Below are 19,515 nucleotides of genomic sequence, written 5' to 3' on the forward strand. Positions count from 1 at the left end.
CAACTGCAAAGTTGAAGAGAAAAATCAAACGATCATACCTTAGCACATTCTCCTAAGATTTGTGTAATTTAGCCAAATTCCTTCATCTGGTATTTTATTTTGAATTTCAAATTTTTTTCATTCCACCATAAATCTCCAGATATTCTATCTTTGATTTACTGTGGAGTCTCATATTTTTTAAAAATCATCTGATATCAGTTCTGTACAAATTTACAGCAATTCACTCTTTAAAAGTGCGTTCACTTCGCACGTTTGAAGTGCGTGCACTTTTATTTAAAAGTGTGTGCGTAACGCACTTCTAAAGTGCGCTTATTTGCAGAAAAAAAATTAAAAACGACAGAAACAACTCCCTACAGTTGGAAGTTTTCAAAAACGACAGAAGTTTGAGGTTGTGGTGGTGGTGGTAGCAGCGGTGGTGGTTGTGGTGGTGGTGGTGACGGCGGCGGTGGTGGTGGTGGGTGGAGGTGGTGGGTGGAAGAAAGAGGAAAGAGGTAAGGAGAGAGGAAAGAGGAGAGGGAATGTGAGGATGAGGGGTGAGGATTTTTTTATATTTTTTTTTCATTAAGGGTATTATAGTATTTTTACACTTTTTCAGGGGTCCAAATAGCTATCGGGGTCTCTGAATAACAATTCCCTTTATATATTCCCATGGTTAAAGCCAGTGGCGGAGCTTGACCGAAAAATGTGGGGGAGCCATGCTTATAAACCATAAGTACTAATTAAAACCAGCAAGACATACACTGAACTCATTACACCACAAAGTTTTTCTTGTTTCTTAATAGTTACAGTTAAAAAAACCCAAAAGAACTCTAAATGTTCAAACTACCCTTTGGATTACAGCATCAATTAAGAAATGAAAAAAAAAAACTCCTTTTGATATCATCCTTTGTAGAGAGATTAGAACAAATATAACAATACATCAACATCAAAATAGAAAGCTCATTTTAAATTAAAGAACACCCACAACCAGATGTATCGTTAACAAATTTAACCACCTAATAAACAAATGGTGTGCACTAGACACCTGCCTCACCATTTCCATGTACGTAGATATTATATTAATTGAAAATATAATCAATTTCAACAAGGATATGCATATCAACTCCTTCAATGGTTAGTGGGATTAGTTGATTTTCGAGGATCGGATCTTCAGCAATAATAAGCGCTCTAGCCACATCAAATCTTTTACATTGAGATGTATCCTCATCTAGACTCACAAGAGAGCCCATAGTACTAACCACCTTAGAGATGAAGTCCACAGTCCAGAAACCAATGGGGATCTTCCATAGTTTTAGCCAAATCAAGTATCCATTGGGGAGCTGTTTGGAGAGTGCTGGCTCCACAGAATGGAAAATGGCTTCTAGTCTATAATCCTTAGTTTCCAAAAAGGCTTGACAGTCAATCGAAGAGCTAAATTCTAGGACTTTTTGTTTTGCACCAAAAGGTTTTACTTGGAAGTTTGAATATCCTTTCTCATCAAGCCACCTCGAGACATCCTCACAGGTGAGCACCTCCGTCAAGGAGGCGATTGCCATTCTAGATAAATCCATATTCAATCCCACCCTCACCTGGTTCATGGTCATCCCACTTCTCTCTTGTTCCTCAACTTTCTTCTCAGGAGATTTTCTAGTGGACTTCTTCACACGCCAAACCTTTTGGCTTTCCTGGGAAAATCCACCAGTTCCAGAGAAAGGGGCTCCCACTCTATGTTTAATCCTCCATTCTTGACGAATCTTCTTCCTTCCAGGGAGTTCTTCATGCTGTTTCGCCGGAGGGTTCCATTTGTACTTTCGATCAACAAATCTAGCAGGATTTATTGATAGGAAGAAGGAATTTAACCTTGTTCCATGCAATGACCTCATAGCCGCTATACCATCCCTCTTACTCTGAAAGAGAACAAAGCCAAACTTTGCCTTCCTCACTCGTTTGATGGTTTTCGGAACAAACACACTAACCACAGTGCCAAACCTTTCGAATAATTTGCGTACTTGACTGTGCTTAGTGTCCCTATCCAAGCCATCCACGAATAATCTGATATTTTCCTCCGCTACCTCAGATCTCTCATGACAACTCCACCGAGGCGGCGGAGCCCTAGCAGAGCCAGTGGGCCGCATGCTAACTTTTTTGTATTTTTAAAATAATTATATTTTTAAATATCAATTTTCAAGGCTCCCAAGGGAGTGGTGGCGGAGGTGGAAAAAACCCTTCGTGCGTTTCTTTGGGGCAGAGAACAGGGTCATAGTAAGATCAACTGGATCTGTTGGGAACAAGTTTGCTTAAATAAAGAGGCAGGAGGGTTGGGTCTTGGATTCCTGGAATGGAAAAATAGAGCATTTTTACTCAAATGGGCATGGAGATATGGAAGGGAGTCCAATAGCCTATGGAGGAAGGTCATTGTGGAACGCTACAATCATGAGTCATCCCCCCTTTTACTTCACAATGAACCTGTTAGTCCTGTCCCATGGTCCAATATTATCAGAGACATTATGCGGGTTCTTCGTGATGATCATGTGATGTCTGTTGGTTTTAAAGAGAATCTTGGAATCGCTATTGGGGATGGGAGAAAGACAAAATTCTGGAAGGATCCTTGGGTGAACGATTTAGCCTTATGTGACCTTTTCCCTCGGCTGTTTGCTATGAGCGACAACCGCGAGGCTCGATTAGCTGAGGTGGGCTTGTTTCGGTACGGAAAATGGCAATGGACACTATCTTTCCGCCGTAGCTTCTTCACCTGGGAATTGGAACTCTATGATCAATTCTGTGCCATTATTAATGGATACATTCCAGCAATTGGGTGTGAGGATGCTGTTATATGGAAACTGAAACCGAATGGCCTCTTCTCTGTGAAAGACCTGTGCTGCTGGGTTGAGGGGCAGGTCTTCTCCCAACATAATTGGCAAGTCCCTAAATCAGTGTCAAATCTTATTCCACCGAAAGTTGGCCTTTTCTTCTGGCAAGCCATGAGAAACAAGATTGCAACTAAAGTTAACCTCCAAGCTAGAGGTGTTGTTCTCACTACCGCAGACATTTGTGTTCTATGTAATGAGGTAAGTGAAAATACTTCCCATCTATTTCTACATTGTTTCAAATCTTGGAGCCTGTGGTCTTCCATATTTCTTCGTGAAGGTCTGAATTGGGTTATTCCGGCTTCCTTATCTGAACTTATGGCTGAATGGGACTATCTTTGTTGTGTTTCTGATAAAGTTCTCTGGCGGTTGATCCCATATGCCCTGTTGTGGTCCATTTGGTTATCCCGTAATGAGTCGTGTTTTAACCAAAGCCGCTTTGAATGCTCGGAGGTTTGGGACTCTCATCTATTACGTATTGGCTGGGTGGGCTTTTCCTCTGCTTCATTCTTGTTCTTATTCGATTGACCAACTTTCCAGAAACTTTGAGCTCATCAAACTTCCCTCTAGACCATTGAAATTTCGTTCTGCTACATGGTTACCACCTGACGCGGGTCTCATCAAAGTTAATGTTGATGGTGCGGCCAGAGGATGTCCGGGTATTTGCGGTATTGGGGGAATTTTTAGAAATTCCAGGGAAGAAATTCTGGGTTTCTTCTCAAAAAATATTGGAGAAGGTTTTGCTTTTGAGGCCGAGGTCAGGGCTATACATGAGGCTCTTCTATACTGTTTGAACAGAAACATTAGAAACCTGATTTTGGAAAGTGATTCATCTCTAGCAGTCGGCTGGGTTAACAATCAGAGTAACATACCTTGGAAGCTTATCAGTTATTTGAACCAGATTGATTTGTGGGTTGTTGAGCTCAACTGTCTCAAGGTGTCGCATATTTACCGTGAAGCAAACTCCAACGCAGATAAACTGGCTAAACGTGGTGCTGCTTTTGTAAAAGATTTTTTCTATTTCAATTCTACTGTTTCAGTGTAAATCATTCCCAGATGAGGGGGACAGTCCTCATCTTTTGGTTCAATCTTGAATAAAACTTTTGTTCTCAAAAAAAAAAAGATATTATATTAATTGGAACTAATAGCAATAGATGTGAACCAAATCCACGACATGAACACACACCTGTGAAAACCTGAATTCTTTTCACTCATGCTAATTTATGAGATTACTTAACACTTGTCAATATTTCCCAGCACAGTTGAAGATAAGCACAAAAGTATTGGACCATAACAAGTAACAAACAACAAAAATTCATTTCACTTCACACAAATCAATCCTTCTATCATATAACAAAAAAAAAATTAGAAACATTTGGGGGAGCCAAGGCTCCCCTCTGTCATGTAAAAGCTCCGCCCCTGGTTAAAGCTTTCTTCACTACCTTATGCTTTACGAAATGCTTATTCCCATACCACGAATACATTAAGTGGTATGCTTCACTCACAACCCTTTTATAGTCGTGTAGGAGCTTCGGGATATTTTGCTCACGATATCATGTGCTTTAATTTAACTGTTTTTTTTTTTTCTTTCTAAATGACCTATGTGGGTTACTAACTCACAACTCAATGGATTAATAGGATTTTTTTATAAATAAATAAATAAAATATATAAATTCTAACTCACTTATCTTTAATGTGATTGAACGATGAGTTATTTAACTCAAATTTTCTCATGGTACTTTTAATCCCCGATTTGTTCCATCGTGTGATTTTGAATTACAATTTGGAATTAAAATTTTATTTTAAATTTTTATAACATTTTATGAATTTGTTCTTAAAAAAAACTTCCAACCTAATAGTAGAATTGATAGATTAACATTTCTAAAATTTATTTAAGGGGTGTTATTGTGTGCGCACGCGCATAATCCAAAGTAGGAAGAATGTTTAGAATTAGAAACCAATAAAAGATCAAATAGCAATTTCTAAATTTTAACGAAGCTTAATGATTTTGATTTCATTGATATAAAAGCATAAATAACAGAAGTTAAATATGGATATTATAATGACTCAACAAAGATTAAACTATTGACAAATTCTCAATATGTAAAATAAGTTGATAATTTTCTAAAATCAACATCACAAAGAAATCCTAAAAGTAAAGATAAAAAATGAAAACTAAACTAACACAATTATTCTTAAAATTAAGACAAGCAACTCCTTACTTTTACATCATGAAGTTCCAAATACTTGACACCCCTTAAATCATATTTTTGGTGTTCTTTTCCATGTTCTAGCAATAGACCTATGTCATGCCAATTAAAAGAGATATAAATATAACAGTCATAATTTTATATTAATGATTTTTGTTAGAAGTCTCACATTGGCTAGAGATAGAGCATAGATGGCCTTTATAAAGGTAGTGCAAACATCAACTCTTGGGCTAGCTTTTGTGGTTGAGTATAGGTCTCCCAATTTCTAATATGGTATCAGAGTCTATCCTAGACCCATTTGTTGTTTGTTGAGGAGACCTCCCATAATTGGGTCACTTGTTGTTTTTGATCCCATGTTCCAGGTTGTTCAGTCCTGGACGTGAGGGGGTGTGTTAGGAGTCTCATTGGCTAGAGACAGAGCATAAATAACATTTATAATGTTAGTGCAAACCTCAACTCTTAAACTAGCTTTTGTAGTTGAGTATATCTCATAATTTCTAATAATTTTTAAATGGCAAGACAAACTTTATCAATGAGATAGAAAACGACAAATGAATACAAAGAATTCCAATCTCATTCGATGACTATTTCATTATTTGTCGCTATAATGCCAATATTTAGAAGAGTTATGTAATTGAGCATAAGAAGAGCTCTCTACTTTAGGATACTCCTTTGGAGATGTAGGATCTTCAGCAGAATAATATGATGAGCTCTTGGAAGACGGATCTTTATTGTAATATTGTGGTGGGCTCATCCAAGGTGGAACACTAGGGTCCTCTTTAGGATCCTCTGGATAATAAAGTGCAAAGTGTTTTCTATCTGGAGAAACCCTGATAGTACCTTCTGTTGAATGAATTACTGCTTGTTGATCACAGTACTCATGCCTTACGCCTTGATTATTGTGCTTAGGATCTTTTGGAAGACTTGGTGATGCATCATCATTCTTAACACCTTTACCAAACTTGATAAAATTTCCAAAACTGGATTTTCCTTTACTTTTCTTACGATTTATTTCCATGGGAATTTGAATTTGAACCTACGATACCATCAAGAACGTTTTGCTCAGATTCTACATAATTCAAATTTAGTTATCTATTATATTAAGAAAAATTAATAATTCATCATACAAAGCTTAATGCAAATATTACACTGTGAAATAGTTAGAGATGAATGATAACAAGACTAACACATCCTAAATAGGTTGATTAACTAAAAAATATTTATCAGCATTGGAAAGTAAGATAAAAACTTATATCTATGCTTTTGATGTCAAACATGCATATCAAATTATGCAATCGTACGTCAAATTAAAAGAAAAAAAAAATCAACAATCTCATTGAAAGTATGCTAGTAATTAATTGTATCTTACAATGAGTAAACAGCCTTTTCTCCCTCCCTTGATATTGTCTCCAATTTTTTCTTAATCTCTATTTAGCATTTAATTATTTATATTTGCGTGAAACAATTTATACATCTCATTATAGACTTTCCAATAAATCTCATTTATTTCTATCTTTTAAACCATTAATAGAGCATGGATATATGGTAATTAGTTCAGAGCAAAAAAATTATATACTTCTATAATAAATCACCGTGTATTTTAAAAAATATAGAAATGAAATAAATGGATAGAACAATCAAGTGACTTCTCAATCTAAACTAGCATATACAAGGGGGAAAACACACGAGCGTGCATTATAATTTATTAATATCACGGATAGCCCCTAAACCATCCATAAATAATGTCATGAATGAATTGAAAAGAAATTCGTTACTCCTTCTCCGTTTTAAAATTATTGTAATTTTAGCTTTTATGTTTTGTTCTAAAACCATTGTTGTTTTACATATTCAAAACATTTTATCTCATTCTCTTCCATTCATGCCCTCATTTAATATTGTATCTCCCAAGTGTCACCTCTTATTTTCACCAATCACAATTCTCACTAATTAGTTGACCAATGATGTTCATTCTCTCTCTTTCATATAACTCATATTAAATAAGAATGTTTCAGTCAAATTGTAACATCAGTTAATGTACTCTTAAATTTTGTGCATAACCTTGAACTACAATAGTTTTGAGAACGGAGGGAATAACATTTTGCATACTAGAGAAGTCAGTCTTAATTAACAATGAGTCAAAGCAATTGAAAATATTGCACATTACAAAGGTAAATGTTTGACAACTATTGGTTGTCAAATGTTGAATATAGTTCATGCGCAATGATAAGGGTCCAAGGGGCGTTGAGTGCTATAATTAGGGGTGATAATATGGGTTAGGGGTCTGATGGGCCAACACGTTCATCCATCATATTTAGACGGGTTGAGTTAGGGGTATTAGGCCCATTAGCCCCATAACCCATATAGTTTGAGCCCGCCATTTAGCAGGTTTTAGGCAGGTTGGGTTGGTCTCTTGGGTTGAGATTTTTTTCTATTATTTAGTTTTAAAAATATACCAAATGACCTCATGCTCCAAATTTGTTTACTGACCCATATAATTTTTTTAGTTCACAAATATGCAATAGATTTCTCAATTTGAATATCTTGAGTCCTTGTTAACTACACATTATAAAGCTTCAATTCAAGAAACGTTTGTAATAAAAGTAACTTCAGGGAAAAAAATTGATAGGAAAAAGAAAATAGAAGTTATACAATATCTGTAATTATATAAATGAAAATTTCTTGCATTTTTCCTTCAAAGTTCTTTTCTTTATGCATTTTGTGTCAAAGTTAATAATCAGTATCAGTTAATCAGTATCACAAAACTACATAGGGATAATACGATAAAATGTATGATCTTGCACTTGTAATTTTTTTTAACGTTTTTTTCTCACTATACAACTTTTTTATTACTATATTTTTTAAGTGAGTTAATCGCTTGTTTGCCAAATATATGGGTTGGATTGAGATTTTCAACACAAATGTCAAAAGTGGGCAAACCCAACCCACATTTTAACGTGTCTATGGCGGGTTTGGCCCAACCCGTCCCATCAACCCATATTGCCACTCCTAGCTATAATAATAAATCTTAGGGTCGGCCGATGCAATAATATTTAACATTAGAGGTTAGTGCAATGCTCCGAATAAAATAAATGTGATTAATATCTTATTAAATAATAGAGGAAAGATCAATGCAATAATGTTAAACATCAGGGGAGTTCAGCGCAAGTCACCGTATCATTTATAATCCTTTTTCAAATGACTAAATGGTTCTATAATCCTTTTTCAAATGACTAAATGGAACCATTTTTATTTCTCAAGGATTCACATGATAATTTCTAGAGTAAAATACACTCATCCCTTCAAGGTTTGCAAAAATGACACTCCACCCCATTCTTTTTTTAAATCTACACTCTACCCCATTTTTTATAAAGGCAAAATTTAGTGACGAAAACAAATTCGTCACTAATAAAAAATAATTACTAATTAGTTAAAATTTAAATAAATTTACTGCATATACGCTATCATACATTAATTTATGAAAATAATTGTACTGAATTAAATTTAAAAAAATCATTCACTCTGTCTGTTAAGTCCACGTCTCATCTATCTCCAAATCATATTTCTCACCACAAACGGTCACCACCAAGCCTTTGCTCCCTTTAACACGGCGGCCACCGTCCCAGAATGTGAAACCCCATGGCACCACCATGCCTCAAAGTTTTGTTGCGACCTGAACCCCAGAACGTGAATCGCACATCCCCAAAGCCCTTTGTTCAACTAATTCTTGTGAACTTCATCCCTTTAAGTTGTGAGCGATCGCTCTGTTGGTTTAAGATGTGGATTTTGTTAAAAACGGTGCTCCACCGCATCGTTGGGTTCTAATAACCCCCGATCCACTTCATATTTCTTAATTTTGTTTCTCTATTTTCTTCACCCATTTGTGTTGCTTTTTGGGTCTACAATCCAATTTTGAAAATTGGAGGTATAAAGAGATTATTTTGATTAAAATTGAATTATTACCAAATATGAAAATACAAGCATGTTTCACTATGTGAATTTGCATTGTGAATTTACGGAGGAAGAACGCGATTGAGAGAATGAGGAGGACTATGATGTTTTCATTTTTAAATTTATTGGATTATATTGAAAATATTTTTTGAAATAATTGATTAACAATTTAAATAATAACTAATTATTAATGAAGAATATTTTTCGTCACTAAATTTGCCTCTATATAAAATGGGCGGGGTGTAGATTTTAGATAAGAATAGGGTGGAGTGTAATTCTAACAAACCTTGAGGGGAGTGAGTGTACTTTACTCTAATTTCTATTATAGAAGAAGACATAACTATTTACTCATGTTTAATCACATTTTTCAAATTACCGTTTACAAAATATAATTTAATTAGAAGTTAATTACATGTACCTATTCTCAATGGACAATCCATTCATCTTATTGTTAAATGATGAGATGAGCAACCATTACAATACATTTCATGAACCTCGTGCTACGTGGTGCTTGAATTTATTTCACTTTTGTGCATGATCTAATATGATATCCTCCATTAGATTAAAAGTTCTAGGCTTTTTTGAACTGGAAATTCGTACAAAACTTAACAGTGACATTAACCCTTGGTCCAAGAGTAGTAGTAGGTAATGTTGGGCCAAATTAAATGAGATGATTTAAACTACGGAGGATTGTACATATTGAGCTAAGGGTTTCATCTCATCTCCTCTGAGCCGCCACCCCCTTGGGGGCTTCTCCCCCTTGGGGGTTCCCTTTTTCCTCCATTAGGGAGGTCTTTTTCCCCACAATAGGTGGGTTATCTTTCACTCTAGGTGGATATGCTACCCAATAAGTGAGTTTTCCTTGCTGTTTTTCTCTTCCCTTGTGTATGGTTTCCTTCCATCTCTATTGGTTACACAGATCTGCTCTCCCCATGGGTCTCTGAACGCCCTCGCCGTGCAACCACCGTCGTGCCGCCGCCGCCACACTCTTCTCACGCCACGCTCTTCTCACATCCTCCGCTGTTCCACCTGCAACAACTCACCAGTGCGGCCTTCACCTGCTTCCACCAACCACCAACCGAAGCCACCGTCGTCTACAAAGGCACCTCCAAGTTGTTTCTTCCAGATCTGGTCTCTGTTTCTTTGGTCCCCTGACCTAAAGTGTTGAGCACTGATGTCCTTGTAGCAGGGATGTTTTCTGCTGACGGCTGAGCCGGCAAGGCTGAAAAGCGACATTGTTAGGTTCAAATCAAATTTTCGCTTTATTTGAAGCAGATCAGACTATGGGTTGAGCTTTGGAGTCACTTCCGTTTCCGTCTCCGCCGATCCACCGCCATCTCCTCTGTGGTTGGGCGAGGGTTCTTCTGACCTATGGTTCATGGGCTGGGCTCAGTGTTACGGGCTTGGTCCTCTTGGGCCTGTTGCAAGTAGTTTTATTTTTAATCTCCTAGTTTCTAACTTTGGGTTAGGAGTAGAAAGGAGTCTTGGGCTCAAGTGTTAGAAACTGACTTGTATTTCTCTGGGCTTTGCCAACCAGTTGTACTACCCTTTTGGGTTATGGGCCTGGCCCATGTTATTAATGATATGCTTACCTTTGACAAAAAAAAAAGCTAAAGAGAGAACCACAAGTGAGTTGGACATCACATCTTTCACACAAAACCTAAAAGCATTAGGTGTATGGGTTCTCTCACATATAAACCGCTCAAATTTATCCTTACCTTCCAATGTGGGAGTACTCCTTGTACTCCTATTTATGAAATTCATTTGCTTATCAAAAAATAAAACTCACACTTGATATCACAACAATTTCCTCCTCAAGTGTGAGTCAATCTCGAATGGAAGCGGAAGCCCTCAAATACTTGCACCGTCGTTGGGCTAATCAACGGGACTCGCCGCCTGGTCACAACATAGCCATGAAGACTTTCGAAACAATGAGTCTGGTCGAACAACCATCGGCTCTGATACCACCCTTGAGCAAAAATAAATGAGATGATTTAAATCGCTCAAATTTATCTTTATCTTTCAATGTGGGACTTACTCACACTTAATATCACAACAGTAAAACACTCTCAGTATTTTAGGACTCAAACCTCTTAAACATTGGAGGTGGAGTTTTTACGAGATCAAAGTGCAATTTCACTACAATAAAACACTATATTAATTAGCAATTTTGTATTTGCAGTTCTTCATCAGCTTTAATTAGCTTCACTTTGTTAAATTGTTCCCCTGCTTTTACCACTCCCATTTTATTATATCACATGGCAATCTCAAACAGAAGACATTGTTACATGTACAACTTTTTCCCCTCATTACCTAGAATTTTAATTTATAAAGACCTGAATGTGTGGATTGTTATACTTTAATAAATACTAATTTGGTCATATGTAAAGTAAATGTGAGACTTTTTGACAAATTTACTATACTACAACCTAAACAAATGCATGCTTTATTAATGGCTTCCAAATTTTAACCACAGTATAATTGTTTTATTTTTCAAAAGTTCATATGCACATATATTCATAAATTATTAGCACCAAAAAATCATTGTAATAATTTTTTTTCTGTTTTCGTGTGTAACATATTATATCTAACAACCATATATGCACATTTAAAAAGAAATGGGCTAAAAAACATTGCACTAAACAAGTTATTATTTAATGTTATAATAACTAAATGCTTATTTATGATTTATCATCCAAGCCTTCTTAGCTCAGTGGTAGAGCGCGTGGCTTTTAACCACGTGGTCGTGGGTTCGATCCCCACAGACGGCGTTTTAAAATTTAAATCATGTTTTGTGATATTTCCTTCATATACTGGCATTTTTTTTTTCTAAATCATATCCCACACTCAAAATCTTGCAATGTTTATGAGAATACCTATTAAAGGAAATAATATATAACTTCCATGAAGAATATCTGTATATTTATTTGCTACAATAAAAAAAATCTATATATTTATTTGCCGAATTGTTTATAGACCAAACAAAACTTAATATTTTTTACTTTTATAATAAAAGATCATTTTTTTTAGAGCAAAAGAGAGTTATCTATCTATCTATCTATCTATAAACTCTATAAAGGGAGAGTTTGTACAGCCTTAGGGATAAACCTGTCATTTAACGATTAATTTCACAAATTATGAAAGTTGGGCATCGATATTTTAGTAAAAATGCATTTTATTTCACTTAGATTGAATCTCATCCATTCATTGATTCACTAGAATTTAGGTTTCTAATTGGATCATATTCACTCTTTCATTCCATTCCATCTGATAGTGCACACATTAATGCTTTACCGTCTCTCACTCTCCTCTTGACTTTTGGTTTTCCTTGGTCTCTTCACTACCCTTCAATCCTTCATCAGTTTCTTAGCCACTAGATCTTTCACATTCTCTTCACTACCCCTTATTAATTTCTTTCACTTCTTTTCCTCATTAAAGCACTATTTTTTTTAGCACTGGAAGGATTTGCATCGAAGGTTCGGTGGATGCAGCTTCAGATTCTTACTAATGATACCATTGGCACCGGATTATGTTGCTCCCATCGGCGACGAAACAGTTGTCGTCGTTGGTGAAGTCTTCAGCGTTACACGGCGTGCATTGGGATAGGAAGGGCGACAAGCTCCGATCGACATGCATCGCCGATCGTGCCTCTGATTGGAAGCTCGCTCTGTGGCGCTACCTTTCATACCGCTATCAACAGTAGCTTAATGAAGGATGACTTCAAGCATGGGAATATAAAATCAGGGCATTGCTGGTGGAAGCCTTCCAGTAACAAAAATTAGAGAAAATTGGTTGTTTAGATTTCAGTGTTTGGACAAGCGAATATATACCCGAATATATACCTGACTTAATCACCACTGTTATTCATATGGATTTTTAATATTTTAACTATTAAGGTACAATTGTTTCGGTGCAAGGCATTGAATAACTCATGAAATTTCATGTCATGTCCATCAATATCCAGTCATGTGATCTCAGATTGCTGTTAAGTGAATATCATGTGTGCAATGAGCCGTGCAAAACGTGATCTAGGAAAGGTTATTATGCCAATACAAAGCTATGGCGTGGAGCGTTTCAATTTCTTGAAAGGTATGTGAATACCACAACACTATATTTTGCTGATTTTGTTTTTCAGTTTTAGTTTTTTTTACCAATAAACAGAACCTTGCCTCTCAATTCTGCATAATAGATAGCTCCAAATCCACCATGACCAATTTTATTATCCAAACTGAAGTTTCTTTGCTTATATCATTGATGTTGTACTGTTTTATGTCTAGGAGCAGCTAGGGATGGCAATGGGTCCGAGACCAGTGGGTACCCGCAAAAAATACCCACGATGGGTAGGGTAAAAACCCGCTATATGGGTATGGGGTTGGGTATGGGTAATTACCCGCAAAATTTAGTGGGTACGGGTGCGGGTATGGGTACTATAGTACCCACCCCGCCCCATACCCGCACCCATTATATATATATATATATATATATATATATATATATATTAATAAAACTTATATACCGTATACTTTTCTCTATAAATTTAAACAATACCTTCTGTTTCAAAAAAAAAAAACAATACCTTTAAAATTTTATTTAAACTCGTTGAGTGTTGACATTTCAAATTTTATTATAAAGAGATAAAATATTAGAAACTGAATTTTTTTTAAATTAAAAGTATATCTTAAATTTAAATTTGGTTAGAAACCAAAAATCTTAACTACTATGAGATTATAGGAAAAAAATATTAATAAATCTGACTTTTGGTTGATATAATCATAGCCTAGAAATGAAAAAAAGATTAGTTTTAATTGATTAGCAATTACCAAGAAACTTATTGGAAATTACCAAAGATCATACATTTCCAACCTGCCACTAATTCTTTTCAACTTCTGATACAAACCCTATTTCATCATCATCAAGCCGTTTCTTTCTCATACACTATTTCTTTCTCATACATACGTTATATTATGTTATATTTTGAGACTAAGGTGTTGAATTTATACTTAATGTATTTCGATGATGTTTTGTATTTTAATTAATGTGTTTCCATTTTATAATAGCAAATCATGTTCTTTTTCATTGAAAAATGCAAATGCGAAAAATTGTATTTTATTTAAGTAAATTGCGGGTATTGGGTACGGGTACGGGCATATATGTACCCATAGGGTACGGGGATGGGCACTGAAGTTGTTACCCACGCGGGTATGGGGACGGGTACGAGTATGTTTTTAAAATGCGGGTATGGGGATGGGTACTATAGTACCCTACCCAAACCCTACCCATTGCCATCCCTAGGAGCAGCCTCACTTGAGGAGCTTACGATGGCAGATAATCTCATTTAGCTCAACTTCTTAATTAATTTCCTTTGCAGTAAATATCAAAGCAAATCAGCAGTTTTCTCCTTTCTGTTTTTCTTTTAATTTTTCCTCTGCATACACTCTTTAGATTTCACTGTCATATGATGATTAAAATGGGTTTCAATGTGGACGCCCTAGCAGGCTGAATTGGATTTGACCAAGAAAAAAGACATGAAAACTATTAATTAGGAACAAGCATGCTGCAAATGAAATTTCTTTAAGCCAGACTAGCTCAAGTTCTCAGTCGAGGTTTGGAAGTTAATAGTGTAACCTCTAAATCTTAGAACTGAACCTCATTTATGTTGATTGAACTTCATGGTTGTTTCTCTTATTTTTGAATTTTTGGCTTGATGATTTGATTTGAGTCAGTTTGGGTTTTTTCTTCTTCTGGGTGAGGTTGGATTAACTCCTCCCGGATAGTATTTGACAATTATATTACTAGCAAGTGCATTTGTTGGATGTTCATTTGAAGACAATATTGTTATGAAAATTGACTTTGGCTATACTGTTCATTCTTTGGGTTATTATTCTATTAAATGTGTGGTTACTCTTGATTTCAATCCTTCTCATTCTAGGGTATAATTTAATGGTGGCTTCTTAAAATATTTTTTGGCAGGTCCTACCTGCACAACCTTCTAAAGCATTAGAAACCCCCAATGAATAATTGAATATTGATATTTGTTCTTCTGATATTTGCAAAATGGGTATATTGAACACCTACCCATTGCAGTCATTAATAAGAGGAATAAATGGATTTCTTTCCCCAATAAGAGGAATTTTGTTGAATATACTCTTTCAAGAGTTGCTGCTTTTTGCTCTCTTGGTGAGTTTCGTTCAAAGCCTCTCCTTCAGCAGTTGTGCAACAGCCCCCTCATTATGCAGAGTTGCAGTAGTTCTGCTATGGTAAGGTATAGTTCCTTTGAGGTGTTGTTGTTTGAAGGTGAATTAGAAAATAAGCTGAGTTCTTTTATCCTTAATTATTAATTCTTATTATCAATTTGTCGGAATTTGAAACTCGCCATGGAACAAGAGATGCAAATATAAAGGTAGAATTCATTAGTTTGGTAACAAATGTTGAGTAAAGCATATAAATTGGTACTGAATTGAGCACTTACCTGCCATAGTGAGAGTTTTCATTTAGAAAAATGGCACTTATCTGCTATAATGAGAGTTTCCATTTAGAAATAATTTTGTTCCAAACTTTTGGTGGCATTCCCACTGCTTTGTGCGCAGGTATCAATTTCTAATTTATTTTCTATCATTTGCATCATTGAGGGAAATATTTGGTTGCTTCAATTCTAAATTAAATCCAACTAGATCCAAGCTTATGTGCATGAAATTACCTTTATATTGGACAGCAGTTCTAGCATTAATTTACTTATTGTGTTTCATTTTCTCTTCGAGAACACTTCCCACTGAGGTGTGTTTTAGAGAGGAGCTGTTGTTGAGGTTGGCTTAGTGAGATAAGATGGTGGGTGCTCTGTCAATTGCAGGTTCGGTGCTGGACTGTAAAGTTTAGCAGTTCCTTCACTGGCCGTGCGTGGGAGTGAAGGCTCAGTCTGAGCAAAAGGTTGCAAGAAGCACCTTAGGAAGAAAAGCGGATTTAAAATGGTAACATGATCAATGTTTTGTGTTTAAAATTGTGATTTGTAAAAAAAAAAAAAATAACACCCTCTGTTCTAATGTTTTGAAAGATATCATTTTTAATTTGTTTTTTTTTTCTTTCTTTTTCATATGCTTCTCCTTTATGATTGCTTTGTTAGCTTAAAGTTGTTTAGTCCGTAATAGTGGTTCTGCTTATAACATTTTAAGAGATTTTAATCAGTATCATGAGATTTTGTACATTGCATCATTTTAAGATTTTATTTACATATGGATTTAATTGATTTTTGCTACATCAGTAATTATGTTTTTATTTTAATTAAAATAAAAAATAATATAACCGTTTGTCTTATGTGGCATAATATGATTGAGTGTGAACTTTACTAAATTAAATATACTATATGGAATTTGAGAAATATAACGCTATAGAATATAACTTTATCATATGGAATTTGAGAAAATTTAGTACTAAGAGAAAAGATACTATTGTTATGAAATGAAGGCAGTACAAGTGAGAGGGTCAGAGAGGAGAAGAGAAAAAGAAATCAGAAAAGTAAATGTTGTGAAATGGGGTGTGGCTGCTTGATGCAGCCTCCTTTATTTATAGCACTAGAGTTAGGTCAATTACATGAAGAGAAGATACATGTGATAAATAATATTTTCACAAACTCTTTTCCCCAAAACTATATAAATTAGTATCAATGCTCATTCAAAATGTGCACTTCACATAGTTTGTGTTGAGGTATTTGCATTAGATTTCACAAAGGCTCGATCTTTAATAACTTTACAGGTACATATACCCACATGTTAGATACAGATAAGAGCGGATTCACCTTGAAGGAGAATTGCCCCACAAAGATTCCATAAATTATTAAATGGAAGACATAAAAAAACATGAAAAATAAGATTAATTTATGATGTAAATCATCCCAATTTAATTACTTTGATCAAAACATTATCATGATTATAAAGTCAGAAATATCTAATAAAAGAGTTATAACCTATTTTATTTGGCTTATTATCAATTAAGATTTGTAACTGATATCATACTCTATTTGCCTCATGGTTTATAACTAATCCAATTTCTTCTTCTTTTTTGAATAAACATAATAAATCTAGCACAAATTTATTAAAAAAGAACACACGATAAATAAAAATGACTATCCCCCGTGCATCGCACGGGTAAAAGGTACTAGTTCATTAATAAACAAAAAGGAGAACAAACTACAAAAAAGGGAAAAACCACCAAACCACCCAAGGAACAAACACAACAGCCCAAAAGAAAAGAACACAACCACCCTACTTTAAAAAAGGAAAATTTTCTTTAATAACTTCGGTCAACCCTCGAATGACATCATCATAAAAGATCATTGATATATATTTATGAATACTGATTAAATAAGTCAAAGTATCCGATATTAAAAAAAAAGCCAAAGTATGCAGGGCCTTATTAGTTTATGAAACACAAACATTTGCTAATAATTCTCTTAACGAATTTACTTGCAGATTTTTTAGATGCAGGTTGGTTGTTTGCTTGAAAATTGTTTTCCGGCGGAACAATCGACGGTGGCGAATGATTCCGATTCCGTATCTGAGAGATTCCTCCACTCTGTAGTATTATGATGCTGTGAGTGCACTGAACAGTGAATGTTTTGATAAATGCAAAACCAGTTTGCATATGAATTTCCTGTTAGTTTAGTGTTTTTAAATTGGAATGTGAACATTTTCTACCATACATTATATTTCTTTGTTTTTTTTTACAGATGTCGTCACGCGTTTGAGAAATTGTAGTTGTCCCTCCAACAAATGACTTTAACGTTTGGAAACCGAACAGAACAGTACGGAACAGAACAGAACGGAACGGAACAGGACGGAATAGGACAATTGTGTTTTGTATACTGTGTTTGGTAAATATGTTACAAACAGAACAGAACAACAAGATTAATTACCTATATATCCCTATCATATTTAATGTTTAGTTGAACATAATTTTCTTTTTTATTATTGTTTGATATATGTTATATATTGTTATATACAAATAAGCATAAAAAAATTATTATATTATCTTCCATTTCTAAAAAAAACATTAAAAGTTAGATTGAATTTGAGAAGGGAAAAAAGATAACGCAGATTTCAAAAAAAATAAAAATAAAGAAGATAAGGTAGTTTTAAAAAATAAGAAGATATTTTGATTATTTAAAAAAAGAAGAAGAAGATAAACACGTTTCTTTCCCAAACAGCGCTGCAGCAACGCCTTCAATGGCATCTTCCCCTTTCATGGTGGTTTCCTCTCACAGCCAAGCAACTTCGATCTGCCACTGCCACCGGCAAGCCTTGCCTCCATCAAGTCGAGCCCCCATCGTGTGGAGCCGGTCCGCCACTGGATCTCCGCCACGCCGCGACCAGAGACCATCACGCTAAATGTCCAGATCCGCTGCCATGGATGCTCATATCGCTGTGAACGGAGCCACATCGTGAACCAGACGTCCTTCTCCCTTGTCTCTTCGTCTTTATTTCTCATCCCTCATTTGTCTTCTGCGACGTCGAGTGATTGTGGGGAGGGTTCCATGAACTTTGATTGTAACCATGTTTGAGCAGATTCACAAGATTTGAGTATTAAGAAAAAAAATGGAAGAGGAATTGCTGGACGGATTTGAGAGGAAAAAAATTGTCAGAGAAGAGGGAAGGGTAGAGTTAAGGAAATATGATAATAGATTAAGGGTAATTTTGTCTTTGTAAAATATTTTAATAAGTGTTCCGTTCCGTTTCCTTCGGTTCCACCTTTTTCACGGAACCAAAATGTCCTGTTCTAGGAGCATTATGTTCTGTTCTGTTCCATTTAAAAAACACAACAAACGTAGAACAGAACCCATATGTCCCGTTCCGTTCCGTTCAAACGTGTACACCAAACGCTAGGGATTAAAGTTGTGTTTTCTCCCTTAGGACGTCTAACTTGTTTACCACCAAACTATCACATTGATGGTTCAACCGTACATCATTAAACATGTATATAGTTTGTAACTTGTTGAATCTAATTTATAGTGTAAGAGAGATTCAATCTGTCTCAAATGCAAGCCAAGAGTTCGCTTGTATAGTATTTTATAGTAAATAAGGTCCAATGCGTCATATTGAAACACATTCATTGTCATATATCTGGAAAAAAATTAAATTGCTCTCATAATTTTAACCCAAGTATGATGAATATTAAAGATCTTCTAAAATCGTGACTCCTAAAAATCAAACTTTTAAATTAGAGATTCAAACAACTACTTTTAACTACTACGATGAACACATTTAATAATTAATTGATTGTTGGAACATGTAAGGAACAATAAAATATGATGCTAATTGTACATTAATATATAAGGGTGACATTATTAGCAAGCAAATTAATAAAGTAAAGTTCTCTCGAGAATTAGAGTGAGATGAGAGAAAAAGCTAGAGAGAAAAGAGGGGTGGAGAGGGAGAAGGAGTAAGCGGAGTGTGAGAGGGGTAGGGAATCGGGGTTGGGAACGTGAGAACAACAGAGACAGATTACGGAGAGAAGATGATGGC

General features: G+C 35.3%; 1 long non-coding RNA gene and 1 other non-coding gene across 2 annotated transcripts; both read left to right on the forward strand.

Moving 5' to 3' along the window:
* The first annotated feature begins 11,703 nt into the window (after positions 1-11,703).
* TRNAK-UUU (transfer RNA lysine (anticodon UUU)) lies at positions 11,704-11,775 on the forward strand. Its single transcript has one exon. It is a non-coding gene; the product is annotated as a tRNA-Lys (tRNA).
* A 3,023-nt stretch (positions 11,776-14,798) lies between these two features.
* On the forward strand, positions 14,799-18,920 carry LOC130735489 (uncharacterized). The gene is made up of 4 exons (XR_009018471.1): positions 14,799-15,266; positions 15,852-15,969; positions 17,467-17,587; positions 17,724-18,920. It is a non-coding gene; the product is annotated as an uncharacterized LOC130735489 (long non-coding RNA).
* Positions 18,921-19,515: the final 595 nt, after the last annotated feature.

Source organism: Lotus japonicus, chromosome 2 (assembly GCF_012489685.1).
Source record: "Lotus japonicus ecotype B-129 chromosome 2, LjGifu_v1.2".
Taxonomy (NCBI): Eukaryota; Viridiplantae; Streptophyta; class Magnoliopsida; order Fabales; family Fabaceae; genus Lotus; species Lotus japonicus.